At 39.5% G+C, this 25,480-nt stretch overlaps 1 protein-coding gene across 6 annotated transcripts in view; it reads right to left on the bottom strand.

The window, feature by feature from the left end:
* The window catches only part of THRB (thyroid hormone receptor beta), a 393,899-nt gene that overhangs the window by 295,516 nt on the left and 72,903 nt on the right, over positions 1-25,480 (bottom strand). For 4 of the 6 annotated variants that reach the window (XM_019948600.3, XM_019948599.3, XM_073803650.1 and 1 more), the window contains one exon: positions 21,951-22,015. The exons of the other annotated variants lie outside the window; for them this stretch is intronic. The gene's annotated coding sequence lies outside the window, so the exon portion shown is untranslated. The remainder of the gene's footprint in view (positions 1-21,950; positions 22,016-25,480) is intronic. 6 annotated transcript variants of the gene reach the window in all.

Below are 25,480 nucleotides of genomic sequence, written 5' to 3'. Positions count from 1 at the left end.
TAAATTAAAAAATAAAGTGAGTAGAGAGGGAACATACCTCAACACAACAAACACCATATACGACAAACCTATAGCCAACATCATACTCGACAGTGAAGAGCTGAAAGCCTTTCCTCTAAATTCAGGAACAAGACAAGGATGACCATTCTTGCCACTTTTATTCAACATGATATTGGAAGTCCTAGCCACAGCAATCAGACAAGAAAAAAATAAAGAAATCCAAATTGGAAAGGAAGAAGCAATACTGTCACTGTTTGCAGATGATGTGATACCATATACAGAAAATCCTAAAGACCACCAAAAAACTATTAGAACTAATAAATGAATTCAGTAAAGTTGCAGGATACAAAATTAATACAGAAATCTGTTGTGTTTCTATACACTAACCATGAACTACCAGAAAGAGAAATTAAGAAAGCAATCCCATTTATGACTGCATCAAAAAGAATAAACTACCTGGGAATAAATCTAACCAAGGAGGTAAAAGACTTACACTTGGAAAACTATAAGATATCAATAAAAGTAATTAAAGACAAAACAAACAGATGGAAAGATATTCCATGCTCACAGATTGGAAGAATTAATACTGTTAAAATGACCATACTATACAAGACAATCTACAGATTCAATGCAATCCCTATCAAAATACCAATGGCATTTTTCACAGAACTAGAACAAATAGTTCTAAAATTTGTATGGAAACACAAAAGAGCCCATAGAGCCAAAATAATCCATGAGAAAGAAGAACAAAGCTGGATTTAAAACTATACTACAAAGCTACAGTAATCAACATAGCATGGTACTGACACAAAAATAGACACATAGATCAATGAAACAGAATACACAGCTGAGAAATAAACCCACACTTATATGGTCAATTAATCTATGACAAAGGAGGCAAAAATACACAATGGGGAAAAGACAGCTTCTTCAATAAATGGTGTTGGGAAAACTGGACAGCTACATGCAAAAGAATCAAATTGGACTACTTTCTCACACCATATACAAGAATAGACTCAAAGTGAATTAAAGACTTAAATGTAAGACCTGAAACCATAAAATTCCTATAAGAAAACATAGGCAGTATGCTCTCTGACATCGGTCTTAGCTGTATTCTTTTGGATCTGTCTCCTCAGGAAAAGAAAACAAAAGCAAAAATAAACAAAAGGGACTACATTAAACTATAAAGCTTTTTCGTGGCCAAGGAAACTATCAACAAAACAAAAAGGCCACTCACTGAATGGGAGAAAATATTTACAAACAATAGGTCTGATACGGGGTTAATATCCAAAAATATACAAAGAACTCATACAACTCAACATCAAAAAAAACAAACAACCTGATTAAAAACAGGCAGTGGACCTGAACAGACATTTTTTCCAAAGAAGACATACAGATAGACAATAGGCATATGAAAAGATGCTCAACATCAATAATCATCAGGGAAACACAAATCAAAACCACAATGAGACATCACCTCACACCTGTCAGAATAACTATCATCAAAAAGAACACAAATAACAAATGTTGGCAAGGATATAGAAAAAGGGGACCCTCCTGCACTGTTGGCGGGCATTTAAATTGGCGCAGCCACTATGGAAAATGATATGAAGGTTCCTCAAAAACCTAAAAATAGAACAACCATATATATGATCCAGAAATTCCACTTCTGGGTATTTGTTCAAAGAAAACAAAAACACTAATTTGAAAAGATATATGCACCCCTATGTTCATTGCAGTGTTATTCACAATAGCCAAGATATGGAAGCAATCTAAGTGCCCATTGATAGATGAATAGATTAAAAAGATGTGGGATCTGTAGACAATGGAATATTACTCAGTCATAAAAAAGCAGTCCTGCCATTTGAAACAACATGGGTGAACCTAGAGGGTATTATGCTAAGTGGAATATGTCAGACAGAGGAAGACAAATACCCTGATTTCACTTATATATGGAATCTGTAAAGCAAATGAACAAAAACAGAACAAATGAACAAACATAACAAAACTGAAACAGAATCATAGATACTGAGAACAAATAGGTGGTGGCCAGAGGGTAGGGGGCTGGGACGATGAATGAAATAGGTGAGGGGGATTAAGAGGTACAAACTTCCACTTACAAAATAGATGAGTCACAGGCACGAAATGTACAGGGTTGGGGAGGGTCACTGATAATGTAACATCTTTGTATGGTGAAGAAGGTGGTCACAAGGCACACACTGCCAGTTATAAGACACATAAGCACCAGGGACGTAATGTACAACATGGTAAATATAATTAGCACTGCTGTACATTATATATGAGCACTGTTAAGAGAGTAAATCCTAAGAGTTTTCGTCACAAGAAAAAAAAGTGTTTTTCTTTTTCCTTTAGTTTTTATCTATATGAGCTGACGTATGTTCATTCATCTTAATGTGGTAATCATTTCATGATGTATGCAAGTCAAATCATTATTCTGTGTACACCTTAAACTTTTACAGTGCTGTATGTTAATTATATCTCAATAAAACTAGAAAAAAGTTTGACTCCCACACAAGATATGTGTATCAGTAAGGTTTAAAGTTACTTAAACCTTTAAGTTATGCCAAATAAGATGCCACATCTTTAAAGTTATGCCCTTTTTACATGATTAAAATTGCCATCTTTTTAAAAAACACAGAAAGAAATCTTGAGGAAAAAAGGAACATAATAAATATTATTCTGTCACATTGAACTATATGAATTTGCAGATACTATATATTTTTTGGTGTGTGATAGATATATTTTGTCCTATAGGAGAGAAACATCAGATATAAGCCATTTTATCTCACATATCTCAACCATGAAAGGTTTATCAGCCTACTTTCTCTTGAAGAGCAGAAGTGTATCTATCAATTTGCCAATGACAAGAGAGTCACACTGAAACAAATTGATCTATTTCTTTCTCCATTATTCAAACATCATGCTCCGAGAAGAGAATGACATTTGTTTTATGATTTGCTGTCATTTGGCTTCTCTTCCAGCATCAGACTGAATGAAAAAATATTGTAGCATTCTGCTGTTGTGATCACACCGAATTTCCACATATGCTTAGTATCTGGCTCTAAGTGTCCGCGTGTCACCAGGTTCCCAGTTGGATCCAAACGTGAGTGCATGTGTGAGCACGTATGTGATCTTGTCTGCAATCACATTTGGACATTTGTTTCCTGCTAACAGAAACCCAAGCATATGTTTGAGACCAAGTTTCCATTTCCATTTGACACATTTTCTGTGATTAGATTCACTAAGAAATACAGCAACAGCATTAAAAATTAGAAGGGGTGTGTATCTGTAAACATCAACTGTGGTTATGGCAAAGGCTTTTCTATCAACTAAAATGTATCTTCTGGAGCCATAATCCAACCCACAAGACACATTTTCATTTCATAGCTCAAATCATTACAGAAGAAAAAAACCCTTTTCCATAAAGAAAATAAAGATGGTGAAATCACACGGCTTATTTGAACATTAAAACATCCTCTATAAAAATGTCAACCTAACTGGATTACTTCCATCAATGCTGCAAAAATAGAATCAGCAAATGAAACTTTGATGCTGGCAGTTGAAAAAAAAATTTTTTTTTGGTATTTCGTTCTTGTGGCTTATGAGGTTACTAAAACCCTCAATGTAATTATGGTTTGACACCTTCTACCATTTTTTAACTTATAGTCTTCCAAAGGAAGTGGTGTAAATTGCATTCTTTAAAACATCATTGAACATGTTCTAAGTACCCACAATGTCACAGGGAGTGAAGTACAATTACTCAAAACATGAACACGTCTCTAGCTACAAATTTAAGACTCATTTAAGAAAAACAGAGGAATGAAGGCCCCACTGCAAGTTAAATTAGCACAGACAAGACTTCGGTAGGAATTCAGGTTTGGGTGACACGAAAGGTATTTGAGTATCATGTTGATTTATTTGTTTTAAATCAAGTGTAATAACAGAAAGAAAATCATACTATTATTCTTGGAAATAAAAAAATAATACACATTTTGTGATAATGACTTCTAGGAGGCAGTGTAATGTAGTAGTTAAGTGTATGGGCCCTGGATTCATACTCATCAAATTCAAGTTCTGGCTTTGCTATGTGTTGGTGTTAGCTATCTGTCTGATCCTGGACCATGGGCTAACATTTACCCCTCAGTTCCTCAGCTCTACAACAAGGATAATAATAATATCTAGTATATGCCACAAGGCCATGGTAAAAAATTGAATGAAATAATTTATTAAAGCACTTTGCACAGTGCCTGACACCCAGGAATGTTAGATAAATATTATAATTCTTAGAAAGAGGAGAACATCATGTGTTTTGAAACAAGAGATTCTGAATACAACTCTAATGGTAACAGAGAATGTGGTATCCATGCCACTGCATTACAGAAATCAATTCAAAAAAAGCATATGCTCCTATGACTCACAGACTTTGAAAATAAACTTATGGTTACCAAAGGGGAAGGGGAATAAATTAGGAGTTTGGGATTAACAGAAACACACTACTATATATAAAAGAGATCAACAACAAGGACCTACTGTGTAGTAGCGGGAACTATATTCAATCTTATAATAACCTATAATAGAAAAGAATCTGAGAAAGAATATATATATAATATATATGTATATATAACTGAATCACTTTGCTGTACACCTGAAACTAACATAACATTGTAAATCAACTACACTTCAATTAAAAAAAAAAAGCATATGCTCCTGAATTCAGTGCTTAAAAAGCAATCCACGGAAACATCGGTAGATATTCTTGCAGTCAAGGCTCAGTCTGTTTGGTTTGTCCACTATTATTCATTTGAGAGTCGGTATGTTTAGCAGATCTTTGATAAGGTGAGGTTAGTATCAATATCTAAAAGCTATTTTCCCATCGTCTATCAAAGTTGATTGCATTTTGATGAATGCATTTTGAATGGAAGAGCTTGAAATTAAATATCTGTTCATCACCAGAATATTGACCCACATTCGATATTCGAGATTCGATATTCGAGATCCACATTCTGGATCTCTTGACAATCCAGAAGAAAAATTCAGGCAGCAACGAGAAAGGACCATTATATAAATGATTTTAAGCTCCAGAAGCTCCCTACAGGAAAAATGTGGCCTGGATTGGAGAGTATGATCAGAATTCAAAGCCCACAGGAAAAGGGAAAAAAGCAGATGTACCTTAATGCTGGAACTGAGAGTATAAACCAAATTGTCCAAGCTTTACTTGCATCTGTTACTATATGGGCAGTTTACTAGGAACAATGCAAATATTCCAAAAGCAGAATTGAGTCCAATCATTAGACTGCAGGGCAGATGCAGAGGGCCGTGTCTCCATGGAGGATACATTTTACATAAAAAAACTAGTATTAGGGAAACTGGTGCTAGGGATCCTTGTTACAATCCCTTTGCCAATATAAAGCCATATTAAATCCAAGTGAAATTCAATCTCCATTTCAATACTTATTAAAGTCTTCCCATTCCAATGAAAAATGGCCAGTGTTAACTGTTATAGTTGCACAGCAGCAGGCAAATTTCTGTGTATGACCACCCATCCCTCTAGAAGATAATTTCATGAGCGGATAGAACATACTTCAGACAGATGGCCAAAGTTATAAATTTGAAAACAAAAAAAGAGGTGTTCACCTTTCAAAACTGTGGTTGTCCTATTCGTTAATTCCCAAAAATTTAGAATAAAGAAGTCTTTGCTCCAATGGTCTACATTGGCTGTCAAGGCAACTCTGATTTACAGGGTGCTCTTTCTCATCTGTTTCTGCAGTGAACTGGTGGAGGGATACAACACGGATGGCCCACCACCACCAATGAGTGACCTTGGCTTGTCCAGGCTAAACGGTCCTGGGAGTGCTGAGTCGGCAGCAACCTCTGTCCTCATCTTCCTTTCGGCTGTTGGCTGAGAGTGGTGGCCGGGTTAGCAGTTCAGTCTGCCTCTGTGAAGCTGGGTTTTTCTTCTGTGAGGCTAATTGAAACTGCAACATTGGCCTCATTACCATCTTGTAAAACCCCTCTGAACTAACCAGCTCAGACAGCCATGGTTATAGGCTAAAATCAAAGGCAAGATGAGTCAAAGAATTATGGACAGAGAGTTCAGGCTGTCTTCTAAATATCAAAATGTATGATTAAAACTCAGGGCATCATTCATTTACATATACCAATACGGTTATCAAATTGACAACGTTTCACATTTACCATCAACATAGGCTCGGTGGGGAGGGATGAGCGGGAAGAGATCTCTGAGATGTTTTATTTTGAGCAATCATAATGTCATTCTTCTTACTAGGGTCATGTTTAAGTCACATGGACAAGCAGAATGCCCTCGGGTTGATTTTTTTTAAGCCCAATGACAGTGAACCATTGTGCAGTGAATTAGATTGCTCTAGGTTCAACCTGATTGTATTCCTAAGATCACCAAAAAATGATAATAAGTGAATAAAAGTTAAATCCATTTATTATGCTGCATGCCGCCTGACTACTTTGACCTAAATGAATAATTCTCAATGCAGGCAATTTTGTCCCAGAAGAGACATTTGGCAATATCTGGAGATATTTTTGATTGTCACAAATGGAGCAGGCAGGGCATGATGTTACTGGCAACTGATGGGGGATGCTGGTAAATATTCTACTGTGTATAGGACACAACAGAGAATTTTTTTACCCCCAAATGTCAATAGTACCAAGGTTGAGAAACCCTGATTTAAATAACCAAATCAGAATGTGGGGATATGATTAGTTGAGCAGCTGCTGGTCATTTTTGTGGCTGAGGGGGAGAAAATCAGCATGCTGAAAGTGTATTTGTCAAATAGCTTAAAAGTTCCAAGGACACTTCTAAATACACTAACTCATCTGGCCATGAGTTTGGGGATAAGATAGGAGCAGGAAAGGGAAGGATGTAAACATTATATTCAGAGAGTATTCCATCATGAGTCAAAAATATATGTGCTAATTTATAGAAGTAAAGGCTGACATAAGTTACTGGCAAGATAATTTATGTGCTAGCCTGTTCGCTTTTATAAAATGCAATGACAGCATTGTATTTAAGCAGAAGTCTTCTCTGATTAGAGACAAATATAACTTCATACCTGATTTGCCTAGATATTAAAATATATTTTAAAATTTTAATATAAATCTCCTGTATTGGCCAAAAATTGATGAATGGAATAGAATAAATGTCCTCCAAAACAGACTCTAGTTGATATGAGAACCTTAAAAAATGATAAAGAAGACAAATCAACAATAAAGAGATGGATTATTCAATAAAAGTGATTTTGAGATAATTATTTAGGAGTTGAGAAAAACTTAGTTATTATCTCAACTTCTCTTCATATATCAAAATAAAAGTACAGATGGATTTTAAAAACTAGGAGAAAATTAGATGAATAGTTATCTGCTCTCTGAATGTGGGACAATTTTCTCAAATTCTCAAATGTTCTCAAAATGCCACAGTAGGAGAAATACAAAGGAAAATGTCCCTATGTAAGATAATTTTACCCTTTTGTTTGTTAAAACTCCTCAAAATCAAAACTTGTCAAAATTCAAAAGCAAACCACAGATTCAGAAAGACATTCGTAACACAAATTTTAAAGTGTCACTATTTTTGACTATATAGAGTTCATATAAGATCATTTTTAAAAAAGCATTATCAAATTGACAATTGAGCAGAAGACAGAAAATTTTAGAAAGTTAAAAAAATACAGGAAAACATCTCATTCCATTAGAAATATAAATTAAAATAAGATACCATTTTCTACTTATCAGTTTGCAAAAAGAATTTTTTTTACTTTAAATAGGAAGGAGCTGTTAAAGAGGCTTTCTTATATTCTAGATAGACTATAACTTGGTACTACCCTTCTAGAAGATACACAAATAAGTTCATATTCATAGTTTTTGGCCCACAGAACTCATTTATGAAGATTAAGAGGGGGAAAAAAATCTCAAAATATAGAGATAAACAGCTTTACACATAAAGATGTTTGCTGCAATATTATTTTAAATAAAGAATTTTTGAATCTCCTTAATGTTCAATAGTTGAAGTGATGGTTCACTGTGATGCATCCATCCACTGATGTGGAAAATATTTTGTGAAAATTTGAAAAGATACTTACAAAGAATTTTAATAAAATGAGAACCTGCTTGTGTTATAACATGAGGTTAAAAATTTGCTTATGGTAGGTGTAGTGGGCTGAATGTTAGTCCTCCAAAAGATATGTGCATGTCCTAATCTCCAGAACCTGTAGATATTATCATATATGGCAAAAGATGTGCTTAAATTAAGGATCCTGAGAGAGAGAGAATATGCTGGATTATGTAGGTGGATCCTAAATATCATCACATTTCCCTATAAGAGGAGACAGAGGGAGTTTGGATACAGACACCGAGAAGAGGGCAAGGTGATGTGAAGATGGAACCGGAAACTGGTATGATGCAGCCTCAAGCCAAGGAATGCTGGCAACCGCCAGGAACCAGTCGAGGTAAACAACAGAATCTCCCTAGAGCCTCTGAAGGGAGCACAGCCCTGTTGACACCTTGGTTTTGGATTTCTGACCTCCAGAACTAAGAATAAATTTCTGATTTTTTTTTTTTTTTTTTTTTTTTGCGGTACGCGGGCCTCTTACTGTCGTGGCCTTTCCCGTTGCGGAGCACAGGCTCCGGACGCGCAGGCTCAGCGGCCATGGCTCACGGGCCCAGCCGCTCCACGGCATGTGGGATCTTGCCGGACCGGGGCACGAACCCGTGTACCCTGCAACGGCAGGCGGACTCTCAACCACTGCGCCACCAGGGAAGCCCAATTTCTGCTATTTTAATCCATCAAGTTTATAGTAATTTGTTACAGCAGCCATAGGAAACTTATACAGTAAGTTTACACTTAACCTTTTAAGAAACTACCAAACAATTTTCTAAAGGGTTTGTACCATTTTACATTTCCACCAGCAGAGTATGGGAGACACCAAGACTGGGAATGGTCAGTCTTCTTCACTTTAGCCATTCTGATCAGAGTATAGTGGTATCTCACTATGATTTTAACTCGCATTTCTTTACTGACTAATAATGTTCAGCATCTTTTCATGCATTTATTTGCCATCTGTAGAGCTTCTTTGGTGAAGTGTACGTTTACAACTTTTGCCTACTTTTATTTTGGGTTACTTGTTTTCTTATTATTGGGTTTTGAGTGTTCTTTATGTAAAACAAGTAACACCTACCCTATGACCTAGCCATTCCATTCTTAGGTATTTACCCAAGAAAAATGAAGACATATACCCATACAAAGATTTGTATACTAATGCTCATAGATGTTTTATTTGTAAAGGTCAAAAACTGGAAACAGTCAAATATTCATCAGCAGGTGAATGGATAAAGAAATTGTGGTATCCATACAATGGAATACCACTAGGCCATAAAAATCAATGAACTATTGGTACATACAACAACAAGGATTAATCTTAAATAATTATGCTGAGTGAAAGAAGCCACACAATAAACATGATACATACTTATGAGTCCACAATTCTAGAAAAGTCAAACTAATCTATAGTGACAGAAAGCAGATCTATGGCTGCCTAGGGATGAGGGCAGTGGGGAGAAGGGATAATTAATGAAGGGAGAAGAGAAAACTTTGGGGTGACATTTAAGTTCATCATCTTGACTATGGTGAAGATTCCCAGGTATATACCTATGTCAAATGTTATCAAATGGTAGACTTTAAATACATGCAGCTCATGGTATGTCAATTACACCTCAGTAAAGCTGTTTAAAAAGTGGCTTAATCTTTCTAAGCCTCAGTTTCCTCATCTATAAAAGGGGACAATAATAGATCCCACCTCATAAGGTTATTTCAAGGATTAAATTGTGGTAGTATTGGAAAAGCACTCTGTTCAGAATCTTGCATACAATGAGCACTCAAAAATGCTAACAATATTTTTGTAAAAATGGTATATAAACTTTTTATCTTGGTATGATATTATATATATATATAATATATATTATATATATTAAAAATGAACTTAGGAAAGAAAGATTAGAAAAGAAATATTCCCAAAGTATAAAAAGCTATTTGACTTTAATTGTGGAATTTGGGGTGATTTTGTTCTATGTTTCGTTTATTTTCCAGATTTTCTACAATAAGTATGTATTGTTTTTACCCAGTAAAAAAATTTATTAAAAAAAAAATGCTAATAATCCCCTAATGAAACAAAGCTCTGCTAAATAAATCACATGGCACAAAGCATACCTGACTCCTGCCTGTTCTTACCCGCTGGCACCCCTGTGAGCCTCCTTCCAACCACATCCCTCTGCACTCTGCAGTCAGTGCTCAGACACGCTGATTGCATGCGTGGTCTCTTACCTGTTTAACACCCTTCCATGACTCTCTCTAACCCTTTAGATAGGGTCCCTGTTCTCAGCACGGCTCCTGCCTACCCCTCTGATCTCACCTTCCTCTACTTTTCCCCTCTCTCTCTTCTCCTGCCCCACTGGCTTTTCAGGACCTCCAGGTTCTTTGGTTACTCCCATTACATCTCCCTTGCTTCATACCATTCAATCTTCCTTCCCTTCCTGCTTTTTATTGACCAATTACCTTTGCATTTAAGGCTCAGCTCAACAGGGAAGTCTTCCTTGACATCCTTTTGTTAAACTCTCCCATAATCCTTTTGGCTAAAATTCAGTGAATTGTTCAGTGGGTCTTCCTAGCTGGTGAGCAATCTAAGAGCTTAACCATGTCTGTGCTGTTCAAAGCAGTGGCCCCTAAACATAGCACAGCTGTAGGCACTTATTACTGGTGATTAAGAAAGGGCTGGTCCACAATCCCACTCCTGGGCATATATCCGGACAAAACTCTAATTTGAAAAGATACATGCACCCCTATGTTCACAGCAGCACTATTCACAATAGCCAGGACATGGAAACAACCTAAATGTCCATCAACAGATGAATGGATAAAGAAGATGTGGTACATACATACAATGGAAAACTACTCAGCCATAAAAAAGAACAAAATAATGCCATTTGCAACAACATGGACGCAACTAGAGATTATCATACTAATAAGTCAGAAAGAGAAAAACAAATACCATATGATATCACTTATATGTGGAATCTAAAATATGGCACAAATGGGCTTATCTACAAAACAGAAACAGACTCACAGACATAGAGAACAGACTTGTGGCTGCCAAGGGGGGAGGGGGTGGGGAAGGAAAGGACTGGGAGGTTGGGATTAGCAGATATAAACTATTATACAGAGGATGGATAAACAACAAGGTATATAGCACAGGGAACTATATTCAATATCCTATGATAAATCATAATTGAAAAGAATATTTAAAGGAAAGACTGTTTATATGTGTATAACTGAGTCACTTCGCTCTACAGCAGAGATTGGCACAATGCTATAAATCAACTATACTTCAATTAAAAAAAGAAAGAAAGGGCTGGCCCAGAATCCCTGGCCAAAGTATTACGGCAGAGAAGGAACATGGGTCGAATCACGAAGACACCACCTGCCTTGGGGCGAGTCATTTCTTCCTGGTTTAACAATAAATATTTATAAAATAGGCCTAAATTATCTCCTAGGACTCCTCTAGATCGAAAATGTAATTGGGTGAAATTGAGGTCATGTCCCATTGAGTTAGAATAATTTCTTGAGTGAATCAGTGTCATCCTCACATGTTCTGACTGCAACCAGCAAAAAATAACTTGCTAGTATAGAAAACTAGAGCAATATCACCAATGAGCTGTCATTTAGTTCTTAGAAACTCAAAGGTCAAAATGATGGGCTTCAGTTATTAGCTCCTCTTGAAGTTTTCTTCTACCTACAAATATTCTAACTTGGCTCACCATCCGTCTACAGCCAGAAACCCTAAAAGCATGGGTGGCCTTGGTTTTGGTCACTCTTGAATTAAATATGCAATATTTAATATGAATTTAAAATAGCACTATTGATTAGCTACATTTCACAAGACAGAGTCTTTTTAGCTTTGGCCCCTCTCCCATGGGTGCCACTGAGTGCCCATCTCATGCCAACATCTCCTGCTGTTTTCCTTGCTAACTCTCCCCAGCACGTGTGTCACTGATTATGTTGGTTCTTTCATCATCCAGGTTCACAAATGAAGAAATGGGGATCTAGAGGGATTAAGTAACTTACGCATAACCACAGGACTGGGTAAGTGACTGAGGCAGATTCACACTTGGGTTGCCTGGTCCAAAGCCAATACTGTCCAGCTGTCGTGTGACTGTCTGAGGGGGAGTTCGTGTTCTCAAGGTCATTAAACGTTTGTCCTATTCTTTCCCTTTTCTTCCCTGTTCGAACCCATGCCAACTTGTCTAATTATCTCCCAGAAGTTGGCTGTTCTTAGGGCAGATGCTACCCTTCAATCTTTGTTGTAGTCTGCTGCAACCCTGTTCCCTTTTCATGGTTTGCACATTTATATGTACACACACACACACCCCCTAAAGATATACAGATGAAAAAGGATTTTTCTGTGACCGTATCTAGTGTTACTTGTACGACTATGAAACTTTCTAAAAAAGGTTTTATTTGCCCTTAAGTTTTATGTATTTAGATCCCCCCCCCCCGCACCGAACACTGAAGAATTTACTTAAACCACGTATTTATAACCCTCTTTGTAGCACCTTTTGCAAAGTGGCTTCTTAGTTGAGACGATGATGTGCTAAATGAAAATACTGCAAGTTTTAAAACATTACCCAATGTTTTATGGCAATGATTCTCCAAATTCAACACACACACACACACACACACACACACACACACACACACAATCACTGAGGACACTTGTGAAAATGCAGATTCCTGGGTCTTATCCTTCAAAGAATTTGATTTAGAAAGTCTTGGATGGGGCCCAGTAATCTGTACGTTAAACACGCTCACTAGGCAAATCTGATGCAAATATTCTGTGACTCACACCCTGAGAAATGAAGAGAAACTCCGTAGCTTTGGGGGGCTTGGAAAATTTTATAAGGCTTGAAATTCTGTCTATTTGTAATTGTTCACGAAGCCTGTATGCTATGCTAGCATCATTTCCATAAAAAGTGGACATTCAGGAAATTTGGTGGCGTGGATGGATAACTGCCCAGAGTCAAAGACCCACGAGTAAGGAATTAGGATCATCTGAATTAAGGATATGGATTTGATCTGTGCAGTAGATATGGAAGAGTTGCCATTTTTCCAATTTTGTTTTGAGGGTGGAGCAGTGGGTTTAAAGAAACTATGCCAGCACTGCTGGGCCTGCCTCTGAACTTCACAGGAGAAACAAATAAACTTGTTTACTTCACTGTTACTTGGGGTTTCGGATACGGCTGAAACTAACGTTGATATGGCCACTTTCCTCCATTTCCTCCCCAGATGCAAACTTAGATTCCTGACTTTTTTTTTTTTTTTTTTTCGGTACGCGGGCCTCTCACTGTTGTGGCCTCTCCCGTTGCAGAGCACAGGCTCCGGACGCGCAGGCTCAGCCGCCATGGCTCACGGGCCCAGCCACTCCGTGGCATGTGGGATCTTCCTGGACTGGGGCACGAACCCGCATCCCTTGCATCGGCAGGCGGACTCTCAACCGCTGCGCCACCAGGGAAGCCCAGATTCCTGACTTTTTAATGACAAAACAGGAGCTAAAAGAGGGATAGGCATGAATTCACCATTCTTTTAGCTGCTGCTGAGGAATTTTCGCATCTCTGGATGCCCCTGAGCTTTGGGGACATGACCACATTGGTGGGTCTTACTTTGAAGAGTTAGGACCTCACATCCCAACCTCCTCCAGAATCCAACAGGGAAGGGATGGTACAGAAGACCGTCTCCAAAGATGGCCACCAATGTTTTCCTTCCCTGTAAGCACACGCCACTCCCCCATTGAAGGTAGGATGCACTTCTCCTCCCTTTTACATTTGGGGCAGCCTTGTAACTTGCTTTGACCAATAGAACGTGGAAGAAGTGATATGCTGGGTCCCGGGACTTCTTAGTCCAAGACTTAAGAGGACTGGAAGCTTCTGCGTCTTCCTTCTTGGAAGCCAGCTTCCATGTGAGAGTTCTGAGCCCCCTCAGACCTCCACACTGTAAGAACATCCAAACTAGCTGTGTGGCAAGGCCCCAGGAGAAACACCAGGTCACCCACAGTTGAGTAAAAGCTTCTTGGAGTTTCTAGCCCAGCCCGGCCACAGCCGAATAGGCTGAATGAGTGATCCCCAGCCAATACCAAGTGGAGCAAGAGAACTGCCCGGCCAACCCTACCTGAAGTCCTGACCCACAGAACTGTGAGAAATCGCAAACCGTTTTTATCTGAAGCCACTGAGTCGTGGGGTGGTTTGTTATAAAGCAATAAATGACTGACACAGCTGGGAGGGGTCATCTGCAGCAGAAGAGAGGACACTGAGGAGGTAAAGAAAGGGCGGATGATGAGAAAAACCTACTCTGCTACCAGTTTGCCTGGTTCCTGTCGCCCCGGCTTTGAGTTTTGAAAAAGGGGACTTAACCATTATTTCCACAGGCAAGTAAATTCTGTGTTCTCAAGAATTAACCTATAGTTCACATTTGGAGCACAATGTATTTAGAGGTTGGAACCGATTCAATGCACTTCAGTACCCACTGCTGACTTCCAAGTATCAGTGCTCATCCATGTGTCAGACGCTTGCTTTGTATGTAAAGCAGACACGTAATACTGGGTTAGCCCTACCATTTCCAAGGAGGTATGTCCTAGTGCTATATAACTGTGGACTGTACCCAGTGTAGTGTATCAAGCATGATTCTGGGTAATTTTATGTTCATCAGTACTTTTTAGGACAATCTGTTTATTGAATCTGATTTCACTGTAAAAGAAAAGAATCACAGACTTAAAAAAAAAAAACTTAAGGGGCTTCCCTGGCAGTCCAGTGGTTAAGACGCTGCATTTCCACTGCAGGGGGCACGGTTTCCATCCCTGGTCAGGGAACTAGGATCCTGCATTGCATGCTGCGTGGTATGGCAAATAAATAAATGAATGAATGAATGAATGAATAAATAAATAAACACTTATATTAAAAAAAAAACCTAAAAAACCCCCCAAAACCAAACATATGGTTACCCAAGGGTAAAGGTGGGGGGGAGGGATAAATTAGGAGTTTGAGATTAACAGATACACACTACTATATATAAAATAGGTACTCAACAAGGATCTACTATATAGCACAGGGAACTCTACTCAATATTCTATATGGGAAAAGAATTTGAAAAAGAATGGATACATGTATAACTGAATCACCCTGCTGTACACCTGAAACTAACACATTGTAAATCAACTATACTCCAATATAAGATAAAAAATTTTTTCAAAAGAAGAAAAAAAAGAAAAGAATGAACACCCAGGTATATATGGCCTACTCCAAGAAAACCTTTATTTACTTCACAACAAATGTTCTCAGAGGAAAATTCTCTACTCCAATCCAGCAGAAGACAAGATATTTAAATAGAGAAATTTTGTAAAAGTGCTTTCCAGGGATATCTTAAAAATGTTGATGGAGAATCACTCTATTAAAACTACCTGTTTGGTGACTAAGGATCTTCAAAGTATTTATAGTTCAGTTAATTGCAGACAGAGGGCTTCAGCTTTTCAATTTCTGAAATTAATACAGGATTAAAATGGTGGCTTGGAAGCGCAGTGGCAGCAGTGGTTCTCAGCCCTGGCCAACAGCTAGAAGCACTTGGAGTTCTTCCAGTCCAAGACCCAGAGGTTTGACCTAATTGTTCTGGGTTTTTTTTTTATGCTCTTTAAGGGATTCTGACATCCAGCTATGATTGAGAACATGGTTGAAACAGTTTGGGCCCTGGGGTACTTCTTAGACATGAACATTTCTGGACCTCATCCACACCTCCTGAATCAGAAAGTGGACCTCATGAGAACCGCTGTGCTACGTGATACAAATTAAAAGGGCTAACTGGGGACTTCCCTGGTGGTCCAGTGGGTAGGACTCCACGCTCCCAATGCAGGGGGCCCGGGTTTGATCCTTGGTCAGGGAACTAGATCCCACATGCCACAACTAAGAGTCCACATGCCACAACTAAGAAGCCCAAACACCGCAACGAAGATCCTGTGTGCCACAACTAAGACCTGGCATAGCCTAAATAAATAAATAAATAAATAAATATATATATATATATATATATTTTAAAAAAAGGGCTAATCGACTCTATGTCCCTTCATTGTGCCTCAATACCTAATTAAATGTCCATAAATCTAGAGTCCTGCTTACATTCATTAACATCACATTTTTTACAGGATTATAAAAATCTAGTAGAAAAAATTTTTTAAAGTTAAAAGGCATTATTTTATTTCTGATTTTTAATTCACTTTTTGTTGTAACAGAAAGGAAAAGAATAAAAATAACTCCACTGCTACTTTGAAATAACATTATTAACACTTTGATATCAATTTGCTTTTCATAAAAAAATGATTGTATTGTACACATTGTTTTATAACCTTCTTAACCTGCTTTTTCACTTACATCTTTTACATCCTACTGTATTACTAAATATTTTAGACATCATATTTTTAAAGTTGCCTTTAGTCCATCACAGGAATGTGCTAAATATATTTTATCAAAACTTTAACAGTTGTTTCATATTTTTGCTTTTATAAATAATGTTTTCTTCGATTATTAAAAAAGTCGGGTTTTGGGCTTCCCTGGTGGCGCAGTGGTTGAGAGTCCGTTTGCCGATGCTGGGGACACGGGTTCGTGCCCAGGTCTGGGAAGATCCCACATGCCACGGAGCGGCTAGGCCCATGAGCCATGGCCGCTGAGCCTGCGCGTCCGGAGCCTGTGCTCTGCAACAGAAGAGGCCACAACAGTGAGAGGCCCGCGTACCGCAAAAAAAAAAAAAAAAAGGTCTGATTTTTTTGGCTGTGCTGTGTCTTTGTTGCTGCGCGGGCTTTCTCTAGCTGTGGCGAGCGGGGGCTTCTCTTGTTGCAGAGCACAGGCTCTAGGTACGTGGGCTTCAGTAGTTGCAGCATGCGGTCCCCAGAGTGCACGGGCTTCAGAAGTTGTGGCGTGTGGGCTCAGTAGTTGTGGTGCACGGGCTTAGTTGCCCCGTGGCATGTGGGATCTTCCCGGACCAGGGATCAAACCCGTGTCCCCTGCATTGGCAGGCGGATTCTTGGTGCACGGGCTTCTCAGTGTGGCGGCTTCTCTTGTTGCGGAGCACGGGCTCCAGGCGCACGGGCTTCAGTAGTTGTGGCATCCAGGCTCAGTAGTTGTGGCTCGTGGGCTCTAGAGCGCAGGCTCAGTAGTTGTGGCGCACAGGCTTAGTTGCTCCGTGGCATGTGTGATCTTCCCAGACCAGGGCTCAAACCCGTGTCCCCTGCATTGGCAGGCAGATTCTTAACCGCTGTGCCACCAGGAAAGTCCTATCAAAAGCCTTTGTTCACATTCATGATGCCATTCTTGGCATCAGTCCCTAGAAGCAGTATTCATAGATCAAAATGTATATACCCTTTAAGGCTATTGATACACATTGAAAAATTGTCCTTAAAAAAAAAGCATCCTTAGACAATTCCCTTGTACCATAGGGTGATGCTATATATCACCACTTTATTTAATCTGTGCCACTTTAGTAACAGGATGAGTTCCTACTATTCTTTAATGAGGTTAAATCTTCTTGTCATTTTAAAAAATTTATAGCCCACTTGTATTTATTTTCATTCTTTGTCCATTCTTTAAAAAATGTGGCTATTCAGTTTTCTTCCTATTGAATTGAAAAAGCTTTTTTTTTCTTTTTTTTTTTTGGCGGTATGCACGCCTCTCAATGTTGCGGCCTCTCCCGTTGCAGAGCACAGGCTCCGGACGCGCAGGCTCAGCGGCCATGGCTCACGGGCCCAGCCGCTCCGTGGCATGTGGGATCTTCCCGGACCGGGGCACGAACCCGCGTCCCCTGCATCGGCAGGCGGACTCTCAACCACTGCGCCACCAGGGAAGCCCTGAAAAAGCTTTTTACGTACTAAGGATTACGTTCACCAACATTTGGAGGCAAGAAAAATACAGTAAACACTCAATTGAGTAGCATCAGAATGAGTTAATTTCAATTCCATGTTCGTCGAAAATAAACTATAATCATTTGGTTGAATTACATTATTGTAAATCTGTAAAGAATCAGTATATTTCCTTTTCCTAGGACTGTATTACCCTGAACAAATACAGTACTTCTCTAATGACTGAGTTTATTGTGGTGCCTCATAGTGACTGTTCTGAATTTTCCATCATATAAAGAGAATGGGATTCAGAAAGTCTGAGTCCTGGCTCCACAGCTACAATTTATACGTCCTAGACTAAGGACGTGCTTTAGTTTCCTCATCTTTGAAACAGAAATAACAAGAATGACCTCTACCTCCAATGGTGACTGTGAGAGACAATTTGCAGGATATGCACACAGATTTCAGAGACTGGCTATCTGGATTTGAATCCCTATGCTGCCATTTAAAAGCTATGGAGTTTGGGCAAGTTCTTAATCTCTTCGGGCTTCAGTTTCCTCACCCGTAAAATGAGGATAATAATAGAATTTACCTATTGGAGTGGTTGCAAGGATTACATGAATGAAAGTCTATATAGCATCGTAGAACAGTACCTGGCAGGTAATAAGCACTATGTATCAACACAACAATCATTACAATAAATAAAAGAATTTGCCTGTTATGTGTTCTCTCTTTTTTTTCTTCTTGCATATTATGAACTCTTTATTTATTTTAAGGTAAAATTTACATACAGTGCAATGCACAATCTTTTTTTTCAAGCTTATGAATTTTTTTTTAAATTGGAGTATAGTTGCTTTACAATGTTGTGTTAGTTTCTGCTGTACCGCAAAGTGAATCAGTTATATGTATACATATGTCCACTCTCCACACTCATGTCAGTGGTGGGCTTATAACTGTTGTAATGGCCACCACAGTCTTGGCAGGTGTAAAGAGCTGAGCTGAATCTCTACCAACCCCAGGATGTACCCTGGAAATGAGTTTCTGAATAGGGCTCTGACATCAACTTGCTTTTTGGTGATTCACCTCTTTCTTCTCAATGTGGAATGCAGCAAAACCAACCTGTTCTTTATTAGCTAGAGTATGACTGTCAAAGCTAACCATGTGGGTTGGTTACTTTGCTTCCATCCCGGAAGTCACCTCCACAGGCAGCCAGCCAGCCAGCCACTAGAGTGTGGACCCAAGGTGCTCTAAGACAGCTCTGCACCAAGTTTCCTTATCTCAAAGGAACTGAGATAGGAAATGCATGGATTTTTAGACGTATTGCCTATAGTTAGGTTAATTAAATTCTGTGTTCTCTGATTTATGCTCTTAGCTAACAAGGAAAATTTTGGTAACTCTTAATATGAATCATAATCAATACAGAAGATGATTAAAAGAACTCTCAGCATTTTGGTCATTTTATCTGATAAAACTCCCACTTTTGTCCCCACGAGTTACACTGTGTAAAAGAAAATATGCCCATATGGAATACGCTTGTGAGTCAAAAACAAAGCCAATGCCCAAAATACAAATCAAAAACACTGCCTAGAACAACAGGCCTCAACTAATGAATTAAAATGATTGCTGGTTTCTTTAAAATATTAAGCCCATCAACGCTTGCCAAGAACCCCTTGGCTAGCTGAGGGATTCGAGCTGCATTGTTCAGCTCGAGATTGAAATCCTTCCATTCATCGTTGACATGTGAGAGACAAGACGAGGCTTTGACAGACAAGGGATGAGGCACCAGATGGTTTCCATCTGTATCTCCACTGATCGCACAATGAAAACCCACCTTCCCTGATCAGAAGGCCACGCGATACGCGGATAATGAATACCCAGTGTTTTTAAAGGAGCGTAATCGCCCTTCCCAACCAGAGACGTATAAATATTAATGAACGCAATCTGGTTCTAAGTAAATTTAGCATGAACTTTTAGCTACCCTCCCCTGACAACTTCCTCCCTCTTTAACTGAATTAAGTTTCAAAGTTCTGTGATTAAAAATAGCAAACCCTGAACTGAAGTTGGATCTGTGGCTGAGGAAAACCTCTCCCTTCCAGCTAGTCACCAGTTAACACAGTTCATATCACTGCGTACTTTTTTTTTTAACCAAAAAAGGGTCTCAGTTTGAATGAATGTTTAAGCAAGTGTGAACAGTGAGCTATAGAATCAATACAAATACACAGGGAACTGATTAGTAATCTATCATTTCCGCCATGCCTATTTCCAAAAGGACTTGAGCAAACTTAGAGATTACTACACGCAGTACCAGGAGTTGTTAAACAAGCTCATTTCTGCAAAGCCCTGGATTACATTATATATTAAACTATTGAACCCTAGGGAAAGAAAAATGATTCTTTCTTTCTTTCTCTCTTTTCACCTATACACACACACACATACACATTTTTCTGCAAACTTAACCGAGAATAACTGAGAGTATTAAAACAGTTTTAATTACTAATATTCAAGAGAAAATAGCAGTTGTTTTTTGGCGGATGAACTTGTTAGTCTTCCTTCTTGACTCACTCCCAGCGGCTTTTATCAAAAATATCAGAAAGAGACTAAGATTTGAAAATTTCCACTAATTCCTTCCATTGCCTCCTTTCCCTTCCATTCAAACAAGGAAGATTTGCATACTTTCTCTAGCTTATGTGTCTTTAATCTGTCTAAGCAATGCATTTTCCAAGAAGCAGATTCTATATTTTCACCACTAACGTTTCCCTGTGGATCAAAGTGGCCAGAATCTTAAAGTGAAAAATGTCGAATCAGTCCAAAGACAGTATAAACAATTAAATCCATATTCTCAACTTTAGTCCCTCATGTGACTTGAAGGAAATAATCCTTTTTCCTCTCCTCCAATATTTATTGTTCTCATTTTGTCAATAAACAAATTTCTATTGAGTACTACTATGTGTCTGGCATCGGCTACTGAAAATCAACGCAATGGACAGTATTGCTATTCTTAGGCACAGATGTTATTTCAGAGACATCCTTCAGATATTGTAAAGAATGTTCTTTGCCATACGGTAGCAGCATCAGGCATAGAGTTGATGGGTGTCTCTATCTCATGTGATCAAACCCATCTCTTAGCCTCCAATCCTCTTTTGAGAATATGCTCTCAGCAGGATTAATTATCAGTGTAACCAGCAAGATTGGTGTTTGTTTAAGGTTCAGCTTCACTAAGTCTTGACAAGCTTTCTTTCACCTTCCCTAGCACAATTTGGTTGTCAGCAGCATGGTCACATGTCAGAATAAAATCAATAAAGCTGGAGTAAAGGATGAGCTGAAGCTTGCAAAGAAAATGCTGAGTAAGTAAAAATGCATTTTGGTTATGTTCAGGGCAAGAAGAATAGGAAGGGCTAGACTCCTGGCTTGAGCCAGATGGTGCAATGTAGCATATGACAAAGGGGAAGGAAAACGGTCCTTCTCCCTGTGGCTTTTGTCATGTTTATCAGGAAGAACGACCCTCAAACTGTAAAGAAGAAACCTGAAATGGTTAATTTTAGTAGTAGACTGAAAAAATGAGAAGATGGAAAGTGAGTACCTAATTGTGTTTAAGTCTCTAGGCTCAGGTGCATTAGATCTTCAGAAGTAATGGAGAGAAACAAGCAACCAACAAAAAGTTTTTCTCATTGTTGTAGATGAGAAAAGTAAATTTTGTCTTGATTATCAAAAGCGGGACCTGAGGGCAGTGGGGGGAGAAAAGTGGGTGTGGGAAACAATATCATACCGGTAACACCTGTAATTCTAGAAGTTATACTTAAATACATGGTTTATGACTATTATTGAAAGAAAGTGAAATAAGGTAACCAATAAAGAGTAGCAATGGGTTGGGGAGGAGACATAAACAAATATATGATATGTGCTATTTGACAATATGATAAAACAAATATGTTAAATTATATTTTATGTGCATTTGCATCAAGGTATACCAGTGGCATCACATACCTATTTCAGCAAGATGCTTGACAAAGTCTTGTAAGGTATCCTGGGGTAAGATAGTAGGATGTGACCTAAATGACAAAGAATGAATAGATGAGTTGAACAGCTGAGAATTAATTAATCAACGTCAATTGAGCTATTGAGCTTTCTCCTGTCAAAAACTGTATCGATGTGGATGCAGATAGAGAGGATTGTCATCACTGAATGGTTGTGAATAGTTGAAATAATATAATCATGTATATAAAATGATCTGATAAAATGAATTAGATAAAATTTGGAGAGGAAAATATAAAGTACTGCATTTATTAGAAAACATAATTAGGAAGTACAGGGTGCAGAGTTGAGGGATACCTGAATGACAGCTGTTTAGAAGAAAAAAACTGAGTCAACAGAGTGATATGGTGGCACGTATGAAAAAGAAACTGTAGTGAAATCTTAGAGAAAAGAGTGACAGAACATATTCCTTGCCCCCTTCACTCCTGTTTGCCATGGTCACCCTGGTGGCGATGGGGACTTTATAACTTACTGGCATGTGCTATGAGAGGATATCACCATAAGCAAGAGATAGCCCTGTTTGTTCTGCTATTGATACACTATGGAATCTATCAGGATGCTCCTAATAAACTGGCTGACCTTGGATATAAGTGAATTATGGAATGAAAGATCCAGGATCCTTAGAGCAGGGCAGAAGAATGGAAAACAAAAGAGGAAAAGGAAAGCAAACCTGAGGTGCTCACACAGAAACAGATGGTCCAACGAAATAGAATAGAAAGACCAAAAGCAGTCTCACATAATCGAAATTTTAATTTATGAAAGCCTTGGCATTGAAGACCAAGACGGGAAATTATGCTAGTATAACTGTTTTTCAAATGAGAAAAATGAAATTGGATCCCTATCTCATGCAATAGAACAGAAAAATCCACTCCAGATGCATTGTAGACTTAAATATAAAGGTAAAATTTTAAAACATTTAGAAAAAATACAAAATAGGGATGGAAGGATTTCTTAAGCAAAATTCAGAAATTACTAGGCATAAAAGAACAGACTGATAAATCTGGCCACGGTACACACACATACACACACACACACACACACACAACCCTATGAACTAAGAAATAGGGGGTTGATATGAGCAGCAATTCACAAAAAAGGAAACATCGATGGTAAATAAGTATGAAAAGACATTCAACCTCATTAGAAATCAAGGCAATGCTTTTTCAGACCACAATAAAATACATTTTAGATGGGTTAAATTTAAGAGGCTGACATTACCAAATGTTATCAAGGATGTGCAGCAACAAGAACTCTACCACAGGGGCTTCCGGGAAGATGGCGGAAGAGTAAGACGCGGAGATCACCTTCCCCCCCCCACAGATACACCAGAAATACATCTACACGTGGAACAACTCTTACAGAACACCTACTGAACGCCGGCAGAAGACCTCAGACTTCCCAAAAGGCAAGAAACCCCCCCACGTACCTAGGTAGGGCAAAAGGAAAAAGAATAAACAGAGACAAAAGGATAGGGACGGGACCTGCACCTCTGGGAGGGAGGTGTGAAGAAGGAAAAGTTTCCACACACTAGGAAGCCCCTTCGCGGGCGGAGACTGCGGGAGGCGCAGGGGGAAAGCTTCGGAGCCGCGGAGGAGAGCACAGCAACAGGGGTGCGGAGGGCAAAACGGAGAGATTCCCGCACAGAGGATCAGGGCCGACCGGCACTCACCAGCCCGAGAGGCTTGTCTGCTCACCTGCCAGGGCGGGCGGGGCTGAGAGCTGAGGCTCGGGCTTCGGTCGGAGCACAGGGAGAGGACTGGGGTTGGTGGCGTGAACACAGCCTGCAGCGGGCTAGTGCGCCACGGCTAGCCGGGAGGGAGTCCGGGGAAAAGTCTGGACCTGCCAAAGAGGCAAGAGACTTTTTCTTCCCTCATTGTTTCCTGGTGCGCGAGGAGAGGGGATTAAGAGCGCTGCTTAAAGGAGCTCCAGAGACGGGCGCGAGCTGCGGCTAAAAGTGCGGACCCCAGAGACGGGCATGAGACGCTAAGGCTGCTGCTGCCGCCACCAAGGGGCCTGTGTGCGAGCACAGGTCACTATCCACACCCCCTTCCGGGGAGCCTGTGCAGCCCGCCACTGCCAGGGTCCCGGCATCCAGGGACAACTTCCTCAGGAAAACGCACGGCGCGCCTCAGGCTGGTGCAACGTCACGCCGGCAGCGCCGCAGGCCCGCCCCGCACTGCGTACCCCTCCCTCCCCCACGCCTGAGTGAGCCACAGCCACCTAATCAGCGGCTCCTTTAACCCCGTCCTGTCTGAGCGAAGAACAGACGCCCTCCGGTGACCTACAGGCAGAGGCGGGGCCAAATCCAAAGCTGAGACCCTGGGATCTGTGAGAACAAAGAAGAGAAAGGGAAATCCCTCCCAGCAGCCCCAGGAGCAGCGGATTAAAGCTCCACAATCAACTTTATGTACCTGCACCTGCGGAATACATGTATCCAAAACGAATCATCCCAAATTGAGGAGGTGGACTTTGAGAGCAAGATTTATGCTATATAGCTTTGCTTACACCATTTGTTCTAGGGTTCTATCCGTCCATTTTTCTGTTTTTTGTATTTTTAATATTTTTTCTTAATTATTTTTTATTTTAATAAATTTATTATATTGTATCTTTATTTTATTTTACTTTATCTTCTTTCTTTCTTTTTTCCTTCCTTCCCTCCTTCCTTCCTTCCTCCCTCCCTCCCTCCTTTCTTTCTACTTCTACTAATTCTTTCTTTCTACATTTTCTCCCTTTTATTCTGAGCCGTGTGGATGAAAGGCTCTTGGTGCTGCAGCCAGGAGTTAGTGCTGTGCCTATGAGGTGGGAGAGCCAACTTCAGGACACTGGTCCACAAGAAACCTCCGAGCTCCAAGAAATATCAAACGGTGAAAATCTCCCAGAGATCTCCATCTCAACACCAGCACCCAGCTTCACTCAACGACCACCAAGCTACAGAGCTGGACATCCTATGCCAAACAACTAGCAAGACAGGAACACAACACCACCCATTAGCAGAGAGACTACCTAAAATCATAATAAGTCCACAGACACCCCAAAACACACCACCACACATGGACCTGCCCACCAGAAAGATAAGATCCAGCCTAATCCACCAGAACACAGGCACTAGTCCCCTCCACCAGGGAGCCTACACAACCCACTGAACCAACCTTAGCCACTTGGGACACACACCAAAAACAACGGGAACTACGAGCCTGCAGCCTGAAAAAAGGAGACCCCAAACACAGTAAGATAAGCAAAATGAGAAGACAGAAAAACACACAGCAAATGAAGAAGCAAGATAAAAACCCACCAGACCTAACAAATGAAGAAGAAATAGGCAGTCTACCTAAAAAAGAATTCAGAATAATGATAGTAAACATGATCCAAAATCGTGGAAATAGAATAGACAAAATGCAAGAAACATTTAACAAGGACCTAGAAGAACTAAAGATGAAACAAACAACGATGAACAACACAATAAATGAAATGAAAAATACTCT

Source organism: Tursiops truncatus, chromosome 4, assembly GCF_011762595.2.
Source record: "Tursiops truncatus isolate mTurTru1 chromosome 4, mTurTru1.mat.Y, whole genome shotgun sequence".
Classification (NCBI taxonomy): Eukaryota; Metazoa; Chordata; class Mammalia; order Artiodactyla; family Delphinidae; genus Tursiops; species Tursiops truncatus.
The sequence above is the reverse complement of the archived record's forward strand: the minus strand, read 5'-3'. Positions and strand labels throughout refer to the sequence as shown.